The sequence below is a fragment of the Rhinopithecus bieti genome, unplaced genomic scaffold (genome assembly GCF_001698545.2).
Source record: "Rhinopithecus bieti isolate Rb0 unplaced genomic scaffold, ASM169854v2 scaffold_57534, whole genome shotgun sequence".
Classification (NCBI taxonomy): domain Eukaryota; kingdom Metazoa; phylum Chordata; class Mammalia; order Primates; family Cercopithecidae; genus Rhinopithecus; species Rhinopithecus bieti.
Genome location: NW_016823089.1, coordinates 279,277 through 294,746, shown reverse-complemented (window position 1 = coordinate 294,746; position 15,470 = coordinate 279,277). Strand labels below are relative to the sequence as shown.

General features: G+C 46.2%; 1 protein-coding gene across 2 annotated transcripts in view; it reads left to right on the top strand.

The window, feature by feature from the left end:
• The first annotated feature begins 31 nt into the window (after window positions 1-31).
• The window catches only part of ZNF710 (zinc finger protein 710), an 80,525-nt gene continuing 65,086 nt past the window's right edge, over window positions 32-15,470 (top strand). The window contains exon 1 of one of the 2 annotated variants that reach the window (XM_017861223.1): window positions 32-171. The gene's annotated coding sequence lies outside the window, so the exon portion shown is untranslated. Of the gene's footprint in view, window positions 289-15,470 lie in introns of both variants that reach the window. The other variant, XM_017861222.1, reaches the window with a different exon arrangement.

The following is a 15,470-nucleotide window of genomic DNA, read 5'->3' as shown; positions in this document are numbered from 1 at the left end:
TGGGGGTGGGGGTGGCGGGCGGGGTCCCCACCGCCCGTCTTGAGCCTCCCGCGGCTCAGCCCCCCCTTCCTCCTCGTCGCCTTCTCTCCGTCTTCTCGCGGTCATTTTCCTAATTGGATGGAGCTGTGGGGCGTGATCACCGGCGTCAGATCGGGGCCCTCAGGCTACCAGGTGGGCGCGCGGGCTCGGGGACCGACGGGGCAGCCCCAGTCTCCCCACACTAGGCGCGCAGATCCCGCAGATCCGGCCCTTGGGCCACCGCCCCCTTCACCGCGGACTTGCTAACTAGTGCGTATCGGGTTTTTTTCCAACTTGCCTTTTAAGATGACTTTTATGGGCGCTGCAACTGCTTCCCTCCAGTCTGAGCTGTATGTAGTTTGGAAAGATTTAAGAGGCCAGGGAGGTGCTTGTGTGGATTTTAACTAACCCGAAAGGGTCATTCATGTATCTCTAGGCTTTGCGAGACGGTTAGGGCAAGTCGTAGCAGTATCTTGGGTGCCTTTTCTTTTTTCTTTTTTTCTTTCTTTCTTTCTTTTTTTTTTTTTTTTTTTTTTTTTTTTTTTTTTTTTTTTTTTTTTTCTTGCTCTGTCGCCCAGGCTGGAGTGCAGTGGCACTGCAACCTCCGCTTCACGGGTTCAAGCGATTCTCCTGCCTCAACCTCCCCAGTAGCTGGGACTACAGGCGCACGCCACCACGCCCGTTTAATTTTTGTATTTTTAGGAGAGATGGGGTTTCACCATATTGGCCAGGCTGGTCTCAAACTCCTGACCTCGTGATCCGCCCGCTCTGGCCTCCCAAAGTGCTGGGATCACAGGGACACCTCGAGGTGCTCATCCTACCGGGTCTGAGGGGAGCCTGCTGGGCAATCCAGTGAGGGAGCAACGTCACGGCCCACCCTTGAGCTGCAGACCGAGTGCCCACCTGCAAAGGGCACCCTGAGCACCTTTCTTGCTGTGCAAAATGGGAACTCCCGGCCGGTATCGACTTGCAGGGTACATAACTAGTCCCTGTGGGTGCCTGGGAAATTCACAAAACTCCCCACAGGTGTGCGGAGAAGGACTTTGTGCTCTTGGGGGTCACTCAGCCAGCTTTGAAGCTGCCCTCTCAGTCCTGCATTTGTTTTTTTTTTTTGAGACGGAGTCTTGCTCTGCCACCCAGGCTGGAGTGCAGTGGCCGGATCTCAGCTCACTGCAAGCTCCGCCTCCCGGGTTCACGCCATTCTCCTGTCTCAGCCTCCCGAGTAGCTGGGACTACAGGCGCCCGCCTCATCGCCCGGCTAGTTTTTTGTATTTTTTAGTAGAGACGGGGTTTCACCGTATTAGCCAGGATGGTCTCGATCTCCTGACCTCATGATCCGCCCGTCTCGGCCTCCCAAAGTGCTGGGATTACAGGCTTGTTGCATTTGTACACGTGTAAGTAAAACCAAAGTTCATTTTGCCAAGTAGAGTACTGGGGTCTGTGTCCCTATTGCGTCTTCTTCAGGGGGCCTAGAGAACCATTGGGGCCACATGGGAGAAGGGAAGAAGAAAACTGTTCTTAACTCATTAGATAAGAGAGAATGTATTCCTAATGTGATCAAAGCCGATGGAGCTATCTGGTTTTGACTTCAGAAACCTAGAGTGGCCATTCCTTTCTCGTTTGTTTTAAAGAGAATGTTATTTTCTATACTTTCTCGGTGGTTTTATCAGCTGACCCTCAGGACTGGGTAACTCCATGCCGGATACGTGCCAGTCTCGGAGCAGAGCCTCTGATTGGTCATCTGTAGCTCCAGAGAGGTGCCCATCTGGTGCCCCAGTGATCTTCTGGAGCTGGCTTTCCTGCATGAGTGCCGTGGGGATAGAGCTGCTTTCTTTTGGGTAGGGGGAACTGGATGTTTGGGTCACATTTTCTTTCTCTAGCCTGGCCTGGTTGCCTGTGTCTAGGTGGAGGGGGCTGCAGGGAGTTGGGGACCCAGGCTCACTTGCTTGTCTTCTCCTCAGAGCTGATACCTGGGTGAGTCTTCAGCCCACAGTGTGTGGTCAGCGGGTCATTTTTTCAGGGCTTGGGTCATTTCCATTCCAACCAGGCATTTCCTACCAGGGAGACTTATTTTAGGCTCACTGTCTAGAGACAGGGAGACAGACAAGGTCTGGAATGGTTTTTGAGTTGGAGGAAGGGAGACTAATGGGACCACCAGAGATTTTGCACTTCTATTTTAGGTTTGCCTTGTGGCCCAGAGATATTTCTAGCAGAGTTGTGTTTGGAAAGAGGCACAACTTCTTTCTAGAAGGGAGTAAATAAATAAATAAAAGGAGGAGTCCAGCGCATCTTGGAGGAGACAGGTGAAGGCTCCCTGGCCCCACCAGTGCTAATGCTTGGCACAGGCTCATCATCTGGCTTGCTGACCCGTCCCATACCCCCATTCCTCAGGCCTAGCCAGGGCCTAGCCCAGGGCAGGACTCATTGTGTTGAAATAAGGGATCTGTGAATGTGCTGGGTCTGGTGTTAACGGTGGTTGATCCCAGCCCTTTGACTTCAAAGCTGGAAGAAGACCTTAGAGATTGTATGAAAGCAACTGAGGCAGGAAGAAAGCTCTGTACCCAGGATTACACAGTAAGTGGCAGAGCCAGCACTCAAACCTGAGCTTTCAGAACCTGTTCCCAGTGCTGTTTCTACAAGGCCACTGTCTCTGCTACTGCTGGGGATCCCGAATCAAGCTCACTTCAAAGAATGTATCTATGACAGCATGAAACCGTGGGCTCGTGCTGCACACATGAGACGCAAATGGAGCGCCTAATTTTCCAGATGTGTTACACAAACTATGCTGGAGGATGTGACTGGCCAGTGAGACAACTAGGGGGAACTGGGTGATTCAGGCTGTTTCAACACTGACTTCTTCAAAGTCCAACAATCAGAGAAGCAGTTTAGTCATTGGGATTTTCTCACATCACACCATTTTTTGATCTGGAATGCTTTCTTCGTACTTTGACTTGTATGTGATTTATTTAGGATTGGTCAGGAGAGAAGAGAAGGAATGTAAGGACCCAAGACCTGAACTGATATCTGTCTGTGGGTTAAATGTACTACAACGTTCGTGAGGGTAGACGTCTTTGCTTTGTTCATTGCTGAGTCCCTGTGCCTAGAATAGGGTCTCATCCATAGTGGGCCCTCAGTAGATACTTGCTGAATGAATGTACTGGACATTAGGAAAGGATTTACCTCCCAGAAGGAACCCATGAATGACACAGGCAGGGACAGGGAGGTGATTGATGGGAGCTGCAGAGTTGTGCTGTGAGTCATTGCTTCAAACAAGCTCTAGACAGGTGAGGCAGGAGGGGGCTGGGAAGAGAGGATCCTGAATGAGGTGGAGCCCCTGGGTGGAGACTTGTGCAAAACAATAGGTTTTTTTAGACTTTTTTTTTTTTTTTTTTTGGAACGGAGTCTCGCTCTTTCACCAGGCTGGAGTGCAGTGATGCAATCTCGGCTCACTGCAACCTTCACCTCCTGGGTTCAAGTGATTCTCCTGCCTCGGCCTCCTGAGTAGCTGGGACTACAGGCGTGCACCACTACACCCAGCTAATTTTTGTATTTTTAGTAGAGATGGGGTTTCACCATGTTGGCCGGGATGGTCTCGATCTCTTGACCTCGTGATCCGCCCGCCTGGGCCTCCCAAAGTGCTGGGATTACAGGCGTGAGCCACTGTGCCCAGCCTAAAACAATAGGTTTTGAATTGGACTCAAGATATAGAGAGAATAATAATAATCATGTGTCTTAGGCCAGAATTATGCTACGTGCTTTGTGTATTTGTCTCTGTTAGTCCTTGCAGGTGCTGGCTCTTGCATTCTTATTCTCATTTGGCAGAGGAGTTAAATAACTTGTCCAAGGGCACAGAGCTGGTATCTAAATCTAGGCTGTCTAACTTCAAACTTTGCCTCCCAGGAACAACAATGTGGTCATATATCTCTGCCCATGCCAAAGAGTTGGGCGTTCAGCACTTTGGGGTTCCTTGAAAGGACAGCAGCAGAAAAACTAAAGAAATTGTGGGTCTGCAGCAGAGGGAGGCTGGTCAGGGAGTGTGCCTGAAGAGGGTTCACCCAGTGAGGCCTATAAGGGAATGCTTATTTTAGGGGCCTAACTGTTCCTCAAGCAGAGTGGCTATTGTGAGATCAGGGCTATTTTGCACTTGATAAAGATGTAGGAGATCTTTTTATGGGCAAAGATTGCTTTTCAGCTTAAAGTTTAGTTGTCATATATTTGAAACTAGTGGGAATTTTAAAGCTAAGAAATGTCCTTGTTGGCCTTGATACCACCAGAGGCTGTTTCCCACATGTGTAAATGTTACCTGCCTACTCCAGGATGCTGGCCCAGCCTGTTTCAGACCACAGCAGCTCCTCGTTCATTGGCAGTCTGTGATGTGCTAGACACTGTGCAGGTCCTGTCCTTGTGAAGCTTTCAGTCTCCCTGGGAGGCAGGCATTAAACTAATAATTACACAAATACTCTTTAATTACAGTTGTTATAAATGCTTCACAGGAAAAAGTACGGAGGCATAGAAGCCAGTAATCATGGAGAGGGGGAAGGGAAGCTTTCCTGAAGAAAGGGCATTTAAATAGCCACCTGCAGTGTGGATGAAGAGGCTTTAACCAGGGTGGTACAGTTCATTAACCTTGATGTGAACCTTGCGACTCCATATGTGGTCCATGGACCAGCATCAGCATTACCTGGTAGTGAGTTAGAAATGCAGAGCCCCCGGCTTCTCAGCAAACCTACTGGATCTGCATTTCAATTCACATGCATGGTAATGTCTGTAAAGCACTGATGGACTCAAAAGTACTGAAATGAGAGGTTCTCAGCTTCGCTGGGAGCTCATTGGGTGACCCAGGGAAAGTCACCCGGGGTGACTTCTTTGATCTTTGGCTTTTTCCAGTTTGTGCTGTCTCCCTGCTTGTTGAGGGTGACCCACCCCTGTATTGCTGTTGGCGGAGACCCTGCAGACACTAGTCCATGCTCTGGTCTGACTTCTGTAAGCACTGAAGATGGGCTGAACCATCAGAGCTTTTGATAAGGATCAGAATAATTCCCTAAAAGTGTGTGGAGCTGCGCACAGGGATTGTCTTAAGGTGACTCTGGGAGGATTTGGCCTGAAGCAAGAGAAAAACTGGCAAGGGTCAAAAGGGCTTTGGGGAAGAAAGGTGTAATGTTTCTGCCAAAAGCGAACCTAAAACGGGGAGAGAGAGGCACCTGCTCAATAGTTCCATGCATGGGAACATAATACTTTTAAGAATTGCCTCAGAGTTTTATCCCTGAGACCGTCACATTACTGTAGAGAAGACCAGAGGGTTGAAATCGGGGGTCCTGGACTCTTGCAGTGTGTGGGTGGGCTTCGAGGGTCAGGGATACTTGAAACTGTGCAGAAGGTTACATGTGTGCGCTTTTCTGGGAAGAGGACCCATAGCTTTCACTGGCCAGCTCTAAGAATTAGTCGAATGTCTTACTTGACTAACCTCACCCAGCTCTTTTGTTATACAGCACATACTATATGCCAGGCATAATTGTAAGCACTCTACACATACTGTTAGCTCATTTAGGTTGAATACCTTTCTGGAGGTCACAGATCTAGTAAGCCTCAGAGCTAGGGTTAGAACCCAGGCTCTGGGGTCCCAGAGTCGCTGGTTGCAAAGCCTACCCTGGTAACAGGGCAAGCAGGACTAGGGGTGAGCTCTTTTTGGTAGCACAGATGAAGAGGCTCACGCCCACCCCCACTTTACAAGTAAGCGTCTCCCCAGTTGTTCATGTAAAACAGAAAGGATTTTCCCAAGGAAGCACGTTGTGAATAGCTCCAGGTTGCCAGGCTAGCCCATGAAAGCCTGTATCACTATTGAGCCCAACTCATGCTTGTTTGCAAAGAAAGTAATTAGAAAATAAAACTGCTGCTGCACTAAAGGCTAAATTAAAAATTCTAGAATTGGAAAGAAGGCACTTGAAGAATTGCACCCTTAAATTAGGGAGGTAAGGTGGCAACAGGAAATTGGGGTTGATTCTGAAAGGGAGGGATTAAAGGATGTTACAGCCAAAGCACAGCCAAATACATGTCGAATCAGCAGCTTCAAAAGGTAAAATAACTGTTTTTTATTACCTGCTAATTAATGTGTATAGTTCACAGACCTGACCCTTCCCCCATCCCTAGTGCCTACCCCAAGTACACAGGCCTTTTTTCTTTTCTGTCATTCATTTTGTATTATTTGAATTTTTATCCAGTATGTGTTATCTTTATTTTATATATAATATATATGTGTGTGTGTATATATATATATATATATGTAAGTGAAGTAAAAGAACTATTAGAAGTGGGTTGGAGGCCAGACACAGTGGCTCATGCTTATAATCACAGGACTTTGGGAGGCCCAGGCTGGAGGATTGCTTGAGCCCAGGAGTTTGAGAACAGCCTGGGCAACATAGTGAGACCCTGTCTCTACAAAAAAATTTTAAAAATCAGCCAGTGGCACGTAGCTGTAGTCCCAGCCACTTGGGAGACTAAGGTGGGAGGATCGCTTGAGCCCAGGAGGTTGAGGCTGCAGTGAACTGTGATGGCATCAGTGTACTCCAGCCTGAAAACCCTGTCTCAAAAAAAAAAAAAAAACAGTGAGTTGGTCTCTTTTGCAATCACCATTGTAAAGGAGTTTCTGATATTAACTACATATGCTCTATTGTGTGTTTATTTCTGGGAGAACTAAGAAAACTGTTGGAAATGTGAGGATTTTTAGTGTAGTGGGAAGCTGAGAATAAGTGTATCACATTGCGACCCAACTATTTTCCCTTTCTTCTTTCCCTGCCCCCAACATGTTATGTATATGGAATCGAAATGAAGTTAGAGTGGTCACTACAGAAAGCAGGAATGTCTACCCTTCACATTTAAATGGGAAACTATAACTTTTGTGATAACTCTTGGTTATGTGTGGTTTCGTCTTCTGGATGGTACCTGGAATGACATCCTGGGCCCCATCCCATTCTGGGTGGGACAGCAAGGATGCGGGCTTCCAGACTGGGAAGGCTGTCCTGCATGTGTTTGGTAAAAGACAGTGGCTAAACTTGGGGCACATCAGAATGTCCTCACAAGGACCAAGTCCAAGCTGGCCCCTTGAGAAGAATCAGGTACCCTTTGGAAGCTGGTAGTGCTGGTCAGTTTAATCTCACTCTGTGATGTCTGATCCTCGGGCCCTGGGCTCACAAGCCATCGCTTCCCATCATGGCTCCATTCTCTAGCTGCAAATCACAAGATCATTTGTAGACTTGCCAGTACCCAGAAGCAGGTCACCTCTGAAATTCAGAACTCTTCCTGTCTTCCCACTACACAGCACTCCTTGAAGCAGCCCTGCCCATCCCTTCCCCAACCTGGGAAATCTGTGCCCACTTCCCTGGTCCATTCCCCATGTGCCCACCATCAACCCCACTGCTTGTTCCTCTGTGTCCTGCACTGGCTTGCTCCCTAGGTCTGGGCACCCCACATCCTCCTATGCCTTAATTCTCCACCTACAGCTACAGTCAAACACCTCTCTCCCCGTCCCCAACCCCAACCTGTGTCACTTCTCTTTACCTTAGGATTTCACGAAGAGTCCACTCCGTCCCCACTTCCTCTCTCCCCCTCTCCTCCTTGCCAGCTCAACAACAGTGGAGCATTTCACCCCAGCCCACTCTCACTCCAGCTGGCTCTCCTAGAGGTCCCTGGCCACCTAATCATGCCCGGTGGCCCATCTTGTGAATTCCTTTTACCTGACTGCCTGGTGGCCCATCTTGTGACTTCCTCTTACCTGACTTCTCCATAGCAGTTACTATCATGAACAGTCTTCTCCACCTTGGGTCTGGCTCATCACTCTGGGTCCTTTTCCTGTCTCTCATCTGCTTTTTGTGCCATTCTTTCCTCTTGCCATGCTTTGGTGCCTTGGTCATGGTTCATTGCTATTTACTTACCTACTACGACTGTGGTTTCAGCCTGTATAGGCCTCTTGGCCATGATCCCTGTCCTCATGTCTCCCATAGACAGCCTAGGGCTGGATTTCCTTTTGTTTTTAATCTAGTCTGATATCTATGCTCTTTAACCAGAGAGTTCAAGCCATTTGCATTTGTTATGGTTTTGGAAATAGATGGATTTTTTTTTTCTTCTTCTTCTTCTTCTTTTTTTTTTTTTTTTTTTTTTTTTTTTTGAGACAGGGTCTCACTCTTGTCACCCAGGCTGAAGTGCAGTGGCAGATCTCAGCTCACTGCAACCTCCGTCTCCCATGCTCAAGTGATCCACCTCAGCTTCCCAAGTAACTGGGACCACAGGCATGCACCACCACAGCTGGCTAATTTTTATGGGGTTTTTTTTGTTGTTTTTTTTGTAGAGATGGGGTTTTTCCATGTTGCCCAGGCTGGTCTTGAACCCTGAGCTCAGGCTATCCACCTGCCTCAGCCTACCAAAGTGCTGGGATTACAGTGTGAGCCACTGCACCTGGCCAAAACAGGATGCAGATTCCTTTCTACCATCGTGTTTGGTGTTTTCTGTGTGTGCTTTTCCTGATTCTTCTGTTCATTATTTCGAATTGATAGAAAGTTTTTTTTTCTTTCCTTCACTCCATTTTTTCTCTACTGCTTTGAAACTTATATACTATTTTTTAAAATTTTTTATTTTTAGAGGCAGGATCTTGCTCTGTCATCCAGATGGGAGTGTAGTGGCAGGATCATAGCTGACTGTAACCTTGATTTCCTGGGCTCAAGTAATTCTCCCACCTCAGCCTCCTGAGTAGTTGGTCTTGAATTTGAACTTATGTTCTTGAACTTCTGTTTTTTATTGTTTTTTGTTTCATTTTGTTTTGTTTTGTTTTGAGATGGAGTCTTACTCTGTTGCCCAGGCTCGAGTGCAGTGGTACAATCTCGGTTCACTGCAACCTGTGCCTCCTGAGTTCAAGTGATTCTCCTGCCTCGGCCTCCCAAATAGCTGCAATTACAGGCGTGTGCCACCATGCCTGGATAATCTTTGTATTTTAGTAGAGACAGGGTTTCACCATGTTGGCCAGGCTGGTCTTGAACTCCTGACCTCACGTGATCCACCTGCCTCGTCCGCCCAAAGTGCTGGGATTACAGGTGTGAGCCACTGCGCCCGGCCTAGCCTCCTGAGTAGTTAGGACTACAGGCACGGAATCACCACTCCTGGCTGTTTTATTTTTTAGAGGCAGGGTCTGGCTATGTTGCCCAGGCTGGTCTTGAACGCCTGGCTTCAAGCCATGCTCCTGCCTTGGCCTCCCAAAGTGTTGGAATTACAGGTGTGAGCCACCGTGCCCGGCCTGAAACACAGACTGCGTAATGTTCAGTTGGTGTCTATATATTTTTTTCAAACAATGTAAAGACCTTAGAATGCTTTATATAAAGTCACCACTGTCCCTCCCCACATTCCATTGTCATACAGTAGTTTATGTTTCTGTCTTTAATCCCATAAATTGGACTCTAATTTTAATGTTGTATACACTTAATCCTTTGTTTTTATTTTTCACATATTTACCTTTTACTCACATTTTTCCTTTCATCTCAGGTCTTCTTTCTGGGATCAGAACATCATGTGGCAAAGGTCTTTTAGTCATAAGCTTTCAGTTTCTGTTTGGCTGAAATATTATTTCATCCTTATTCTTTTTTTTTTCTTCTTCATCTTTTTTTAGTCTAGAATATATATAATAATGGCTTTATCCTTACTCTTAAAAGATAGTTTTGCTGGGTATAAAACGTTAGACTGACCATTATTTTCTCAGTATTTACGGGCATCATTCCACTGTCTTTAGACTTTCATTGTTGATATTAAGGAGCTGGGGGCCAGGCGTGGTGGCTCACGCCTGTAACCCTAGCACTTTGGGAGGCCAAGTCAGGCAGATCATGAGGTCAAGAGTTAGACACCATCCTGGCCAACATGGTGAAACCCTGTTTCTACTAAAAATACAAAAATTAGCTGAGTGTGGTGGCGTGTGCCTGTAGTCCTAGCTACTCAGGAGGCTAAGGCAGGAGAATTGCTTGAACCTGGGAGGTGGAGGCAAGATGGCGCCACTGCACTCCAGCCTGGCACCAGAGGGAGACTCCGTCTCAAAGAAAAAAAAAAAAAAAGAAAGTTGGTAGCCCAATTATTGTTCCCTTAGGTAAATTCTTCTCTGAAGTTGTGTATTTGTATGCTTATGTTTTGTACTGTGCAATTCACTGTAATGTACTGAGGAGTGGATTTTATTTTATTTGGCTAAAGATTCACTGGGCTTCCTGAAAGCAAGGATTGGTGGCTATCATCTGTTCTTTTTTTTGTTTGTTTGAGACAAAGTCTTGCTCCGTCACCCAGGCTGGAGTGCAGTTACACAATCTCGGCTCACTGCAACCTCTGCCTCCCGGGTTCAAGTGATTCTCCTGGCTCAGCCTCCTGAGGAACTGGGATTACAGGTGCCTACCACCATGCCTGGCTAAGTTTTGTATTTTTGGTAGAGACAGGGTTTCACCATGTTGGCCAGGCTGGTCTTGGACTTCTGACCTCATGTGATCTGCCCACCTTGGCCTCTCAAAGTGCTGGGATTACAGGTGTAACCACTGTGCCTGGCCAGGTGTTGTGTGATTTTTGATTGCAAGCTTATGTTTGCTAGGATTCTATCTGTGAGAATTCTTTGAGGTATAGGATGAGTGTACCTTCTTCCAGGGAGGATGTGTGTTTCCTTCTGCTATGTACCTGAAGGCCCTACAGATGGATTCATTTCTCTATAATTCTTAGCTTGCAGTTTTGACAACCAGAACCTAAACCCACATAAGAGCCTGCCAATGACCACAGATTCTCAGAGGAACCTTTTTTTTTTTAAACCCCACCCACAGCTAACACTAAGATTACTTCCTTCCTGAATATATATCACCAGACGCTCCCCTTTGTCCCATTGTCACTTTATTGCCAAATGCCTTCTCTCAATTTTTGGTCAAAGTCCTAATCATTTCAGGCCCAATTAAAAACTCAGTATCTCCTGAGCCTTCCCCACACCATATGTTGCAAAATTATCTTTCCACATTCACAGGCCACTGTTGCATTACCTATTAGTCTGTGAGTATACGCGTTCGGACCCCATGCTGGATTCTGAGCTTTTTGAAAGCACAGAGCTATATCATTTATTTCTGGAGCCCCAGTCCCTGGCTCACTGTTGCACAGAGTAGTTGTTCCATAGATATTTATTAATCACATCGAATTTATGGCAAAACCAGTACTTCTCTTCTTTTTGAATAGTAATAATAAAAAAAAAATCACAAGCACTAACCTGCCCCCTGGTCTTAGACAAAGCCAGTTCACCTCTTTGGATCTCAGTATCCTTAGCTGTAAAATGAAAGGATGCTCTGAGGTCTCTACTTGTTCTAAGACACTGAGATCCAGTGCAGCTGTGTGGCTGTCAGTCACAATACCATGGATCAACTCTTGACTTACAAATTGAATGAAGGGATGGGAGGGCTGTGGTGAGAAAGGGTGTAATTCTGAGGTAACTGGGCATGAGTTGGAAGAGAGGAAGAAGAAGGGACTTCAAGATGGGTTAATATAAAATAAAGATGGCAGAACCAGGCATGATGGTGTGTCCCTGTAATCCCAGCTACACTACAGGCTGAGATGGGAGGATCAGTTGTACCCGGGAGTTTGAATCCAGTCTGGGAAACATAGTGAGATCCTATCTCTTAAAAAAAAATGGCATTTAAGAAATTATGACTTGATTTAACTAGGTGGCTATCTAAAAAATTAACGCATTAAAGCAATATAAATTTCAGTTGGGTTATAGATGCTAAATATTTTTTTAAATGAACTTGGAGAAAGTACTTTCTAAGAATGACTTAAAACCCAGAAGTCATAAGAGAAAAAATTAATACATTTGACCCTATGCGTGTAGAGAATTTCTTCATGGCAGAATCCATCATAAAATCAAAGGAGTCTCCCAGTTCTCAAAATTGGGAAAACATTTTTGCAACATATATCATAGAGCTCATTTCCTTAATATCTAAAGAGTTCCTACAAATCAGTAAGAAAAGACCATCAACCGAATTTTAAAGCAGGCTAAAACACGGACAGTTCACAGAAAAGGTTCTGAACCATATGAGAATGTGTTGAGCCCACTAGCAATAAGAGAAACACAAGTTTTCTGTGGAGATGTGACGGTGGGGAACAGATACTCGCATAGTTTTTGATAGAAGTGTAGATCAGTACAACTTTTACATGAGCAATTCCACTTTTGGAAATTTCTCTTTACAGATAAATTGTACAAGTGTGAAATGATGCATTTTTTTCAAGGTAGTTAATTGCATCATTGCTTGTAAAAGGAAAAGAGAAAGGAAACAACCAGAATGTCCATCACTAGAGAACTGGTAAATAAATTATCCTGCCACCATACAATGCAATTCTTTATTATTATTATTATTATTATTATTTATTTTTTTGTTTTGAGATGGGGTCTTGCTCTGTCATCCAGGCTGGAGTGCAGTGGCGCAGTCACAGCCCACTGCAGCCTCAACCTCCCAGGCTTAAGCGAACCTCCCACCTCAGCTTCCCAAGTAGCTGGGAACACAGGTGCATGCCACTACACCCAGCTAATTTTTAAATTTTTTGTAGAGATGAGGTCTCACTGTATTGCCCAGGGTAGTCTCAAACTCCTAGACTCAAACAGTCCTCCCCCTTCAGCCTCCCAAAGTGTTAGGATTACAGGCGTTAGTCACTGGGCCCAATGCCATACGATGCAATTCTGTGCAGTTGTAAAGAATGGACACGCCCTATGTACCAATGTACACTATGTACCAACTAAGACATTTTAAGTGAGAAAGTGAGGGATAGAATGCCTGGTTATGCAGTAGCTCTGCAAAGATAACTCGGAGGCTGGTAACAGTGGTTTCCCACAGTGGGGGCAAACTTTTTACTGTGTATCTTCTTCTGTATTTTGAATCTTGTACCTTGTGCACATACTACCTAATAATTTTTTTTTAAAGAAGGAAAAAAGGATGAGTAGAAAGAGAGGAGGGTAGGCTGAGGGGGAGAAGAAGGCTTTCACCTTTGCTCTGCGTTTTCACATAGACGATTTCAGTTTATACTCTCCAGAAACTGGTGCAAGGTTATCGTTTTTAGACCAAGAAACTGAAGCTCAGAAGTCTGAAATGACTTGCCCAAGTTCATGGAGAGAGTTAGCTTTGGAACCTGGCATGGAATTCAGTCCTGACTCCAGAGCCATTGGGCTCCTCTCTGTCAGTTTTCTTTTCTTGCTCTCTTCTTATATTTATTTTACTTTTTTGAGACAGAGTCTTACTCTGTCACCCACGCTAGAGTGCAGTGGTACGATCATAGCTCACTGCAGCCTCAAACTCCTGGGCTCAAGTGATCATCCTGCCTTGGCCTCCCAAATAGCTGGGACTACAGGCATGTACCACCATGCCTGGCTCATTTTTAAATTTGTTGTAGAGCTGGGGTCTGTGCTGGTCTGAAACTAATGACCTCAGTGATTCTTCCACCTTGGCTTCCCAAAGTGCTGGGATTATAGGCGTGAGCCATTGTGCCTGGCCTCTTCTTTTTTTTAACCAACATTTCACTGGTCAAGGACAAATGGCCATACACCATGGCCTAGACCCATCTCTGCAAAGGGAGTGACTGTAAAGAAACTTCCACTCCCGCCTCTGCAGCTAGCTTGTGCCTATGAGGCAAAAGCTCAGGCAGTAGATGGTGAAGGCAAGCCCAGAGCCCAGCCAGCCACATCAGACACATCGAGGAGGATTAGGGATGGGCTCTGCAGTCCTGCCTTTGAAGTTCCCAGCTTTTATCAGAATGTCTGAACCTTAGTGTTATGTCAAGGGAGCTTTTATTTCTGTCTATAAACTGGCCTCAGGTAGGTGCCAGCTGTTGCCAGGTGCCAAGGGAGCATTTCCTGGCTCCCTAAGCTGGTGCCTTCACTTTGTTTTATGGCAGGGAACTTTTTAGGGGTAAAGGCATTGGTACTTGGAAGATTCTGGGAGAATAACTTTTAAAAAATATTTTTCTATTCAGAAGTGCCATTGGATGGCATCTCTTTAATTAAAGGGACGGAGAGGTGCATTTTTATTATTTGTTTCCCAGAACTACCTGTGCTGTTTTTCAAAGTAGGGTGTTGACTGCTTCCTCCTTGCTGATGAGAAATGCTGTATGGAGAACAAAGCTGAAAGTGTTGGCCATATATAATACGAGGCTGTAATTTATAGGCTATAGCTTCACCAGGGGAAGAATTTGATGTCTTTAAGAGATACAAAATCATCTAGCTCCAGCTGTCCTTGTGTGTGGTGCCACATTTATTTTCTAACTTGGAGTCATCATTCTTTTAAGAAAGAGGCAGGGTTCTTTTGGGCTGAGGAATGCTCTCGGGAGTAGGAAGTTTTCAGGATCTGTGGGCCTGAGCTGGCATGTCCAACATCCTGTCACTATACTGCTTGGCATCTTACAAGGGATGCGTCCTAATGACCCACCCTGTCCACTTTTGTTTGGTTGCTTGTTGAAGGTAGGAGTGTCTTGAACAGCATGGTGCTGTTCCCCTGTAAAGTTTATACCCATCAGTGCCCAGTTGTTTGCAGAATTCGAGAATGGATGGGAAGCACCCAGGAAACGGTTCCCAAATGGATGCATTTTGATATTTGAAGTAGACTTTAAAGCTTTTGGCTTTTGATCATAAAGGGACCGGAAACATTGAGACACCTTACCACTGCTCCTCAGGTTTTCCGGGTGCTTGAATAATTAGGGCCATGCCCTCTGGAATCTCCTTCCTTGGGCTCCAGGGCATCTGTCTTAGCAAAGGCTAGCTTCTCACTCACAGTGCGCTGTGAGTGCTCTGGACGTCCTCCCCAGCATTCTGTTCCATCATCATCTTGTGTTCTGTCTCACTATCCAGAAAAACTTCTGTGTAACATCAGCTGTGTTCTTTCGCTTCAATTACAGAGCTTGTTGGAATTTCTCTTCCAAATCCCTGTTTTGGGGTTTTGGGGCTTTTTTTTTTTTTTTTTTTGAAATGGAGTCTTGCTCTGTCGCCCAGATTGGAGGACAGTGGCGTGATCTCGACTCACTGCAACCTCTGCCTCCCGGGTTCAAGCGGTTCTCCTGCCTCAGCCTCCCGAATAGCAGGGATCACAGGTGTGTGCCACCCACCCACCCCCCAGCTCCTTTTTGTATTTTTTTTTTTTTTTGAGGGCCCGGAGTCTCGCTCTGTCACCCCGGACTGGAGTGGGCAGTGGCCAGATCTCAGCTCCTGCAAGCTTCCGCCTCCCGGGTTTACGCCCCATTCCTCCTGCCTCCAGCCCTCCCGAGTAGGGCTGGGACTACAGCGCACGCCACTCGGCCCAGCTATTTTTGTATTTTTAGTAGAGACAGGGGTTTCAGCGTGTTAGCCAGGATGGTCTCGATCCCCTGACCTCGTGATCCGGCCCGTCCTCCGGCCTCCCCAAAAAAGTGCTGGGATTAGGCAGGCTTGA